The following is a 3,020-nucleotide window of genomic DNA, read 5'->3' on the forward strand; positions in this document are numbered from 1 at the left end:
CAAAGGGTGTACAGATCAAAAAGACTTAGAGGCATACAGGTTACATTGCAGGTTATGTTATTTGAGGCTAGAGTCCATTCAACAATCTGATAACGGCTGGAAAGAAGCTGTTCCTGAACCTGCTTGTGCTTGTGTTCAGGCTTCTGTATCTTCTGCCTGACGGAAGTGGTTGTAGGAGATCATTACCAGGATGTGGTGGGTCTTTGATGATGTTGGCTGCCTTTCCGTGGCAGGGCGCCATGTAAATAGAGTCCATGGATGGAAGGTTGGCTTCCGTGATGGTCTGGGCTGTGCACACCACCTTCTGTAGTTTCTTATGGTCCTGGGCAGACCAGTTTCCATTCCAGGCTGTTACACACCTGGACAGTATGCTTTCAATGGTGCATCTGTAGAAGATGGTGAGCGACCTTATGGAGATGCTGCATTTCCTGAGCTGGCTAAGGAAGAAGTGGCGTTGTTGTGCCTTCTTGACTGTCACATTTATGTGGGAAATCCAGGACAGGTCTTCAGTTATCGTCACTCCTAGGAACTTGATGCTCTTCACCCTCTCAAACTCCGTTCTGTTGATGTAGGTGGGAGTGTGTTCTCCTCCCTTCTTTCTGAAGTCAATGATCACGTTCTTTAGTTTCACCAATGTTGAGAGAGAGGCAGATAAGTCTCCAAGGCCCGATGGCATCTATCCCAGGATACTGAAGGAGGCAAGGGAGAAGGTGCTGAGGCCCTGACAGAGATCTTTGTATCCTGTTTACATACAGGTAAGGTCCTAGAAGACTGGCAAGTAGCCAATGTTGTTCCTTTGTTTAAGAAAGGCAACAGGGATAATCCAGGAAATTATATGGGACAGACTCTGAACAATCTAGCAACTCACGACTGGGCATCCTTGAGGTACTGTGAGCCATCAGCAGCAGAATCATACTCCAACACAATCTACAATCTCATGGCCTGGCATTTCCCCCACTCAATCACTGCCATCAAGTCAGGGAATCAATGGAGAGTACAGGAGGGCATACCATGAGCATCACCAGATATATTCCTAAGTGAGGTGTCAACTAAACAGAACTACAGCAAACTTTCATATGGTCCATATGCTTATTCCAGATAGTTGCACCTGCCTGAACTTTATACATCACTGGTCCTGACCTAGCATCAAAAATGCTTCTTACCTATGCAGGGCCAGTTCCATGATTCTTAAACTAAACTTTGTCCCTGTACAAAACTGTCTCTCTCGTTTAATGGAGTCCTGGGTCCAGCATTGAAGTTCCTGATACCGTTTCACCCTCCAATACCGCACCCCCCCCATCAAGGACTGGGAAGATCAGACTTAACCTGGTGCAGAGTTTTCTACCTGTAAGCAACTCTGTCAGTGCTATCCTGCAGTTGCATGTGGGGCGGTCCAATAATCAAACAGGAACCATGACAGCTTGGTATCTAGTGAAACCGGAGGCTGTTTCTTCAAGCCAGCCTTCAAAGTTTGGACTGCTCGTTCTGCCAGGCCTTGGAATGATGGGCGGGATATGGCTGTTCTTATAGGTCAAATATCCAAATTCCCTGCTGGTAAATGTTGGCCCGTTATTTGTGACCAACACTTCCAGGACTCTGTGTATTGAAAAAAATGCGTGCGGTTTTCCTGTCATCATTCCAGTGTTTGACTAATGGACAGATGCAAATCCAAACACTCTCAGTGAGGCATCTACAATGATTAAGAACATTGAACCCATGAAGGGACCTGCATAGTCAACATGCAACCAAGTCCAAGATTTACCTGACCATTCCATGGATGTGGGTGCTGCTGATGGTAATTTTTGTCCTTGTTGACACTCCGGGCTATGCCCCACCAACGTGGCTACGTCTGCATCCAAGGCTGACCACCAGACATAATGTCTCTCCAACATCTTCATTTTGGAGACACCTGGATGGTCCTGGTGGCGTTCAGCCAGTATTTCATGGCGTCTTTGCACAGGAGTATTGTCTTGCTCCCTGTAACAATATGCCATCCTTTAACCATGAACTGATTTCTCTGGGTCCATAAAAGGTTTAAATTCTAGTTGTGACGGCCCTTTGGTTTCCCCCATTAATACCAGTTATTTCAGTTGGGAAAGGACTGGATCTTTCCTTGTCCAAAGTCTGATATTGTTAACTATGACTGGGAGCTTGTCCAGAAAATTTAATATCATTACAGACTCTTCTACTGGGGGTACCACCGGTGGTGTATCTACTGACGGCAGGCATCTCAATGCATCTGTATTCATAAAACGGCGTCCTAGAAGGTAGTCTGACTTATAAGCATTTAGTATTAGAGCTCACTGGCGATTGCAGACCAAAGCTATGGGTGGCACTGCCTTGTCCTCTTTAAGGTCAAAAATCACACGACACCAGGTTATAATGCAACAGGTTTATTTGAAAACGCAAGCTTTCAAGCTCAGCTCCTTCCTCAGGTGTAGTGTGAGAGAGAGAGTATAAGACACAGAATTTATAAGCAGAAAGGTAACAACCCTAAAACTGGCTGCCTCTTGTTGAATCTTTATTCAGTTATGAAGGAGACTACTGATTAAAATGCAAAATCCAGATTGTCTCAAGTCATTGTCCTGAGATAATTAAAGGTTTTATCAATGTATAAAAGAGGTGACATCTCAGGTCAGACAATGCATTTTAGGTGTGATGTCTTGCTTAGAATCTGTATGTTTTAAACTGGGGATCAGTTTTTGTTTTGAGCAAAACAGAATGTATCTACAACTACACAAACATCTTGGATGATTTAATTCATATGTGTGTCTGTGTATTTGCATGTGCATGTGCATACCACACTGTATACTCCCATTCCCACACATACTTGCACACTTACACAGCCACACACGTCTCTCTGGGGGACATTGGGGGTGGGAGGTGAATTGACCCTCAGTGTTTCTGGGGGACATTGGGGGAGAGGGTGAATTGACCCTCAGTGTCTCTGGGGGACATTGGGGTGGTGTTGGGGGGTGAATTGACCCTCACAGTGTCTCTGGGGGACATTGGGGTGGTGG

This window comes from Rhincodon typus, unplaced genomic scaffold (genome assembly GCF_021869965.1).
Source record: "Rhincodon typus isolate 14 unplaced genomic scaffold, sRhiTyp1.1 hic_rhity00002712, whole genome shotgun sequence".
NCBI classification, from domain to species: Eukaryota; Metazoa; Chordata; class Chondrichthyes; order Orectolobiformes; family Rhincodontidae; genus Rhincodon; species Rhincodon typus.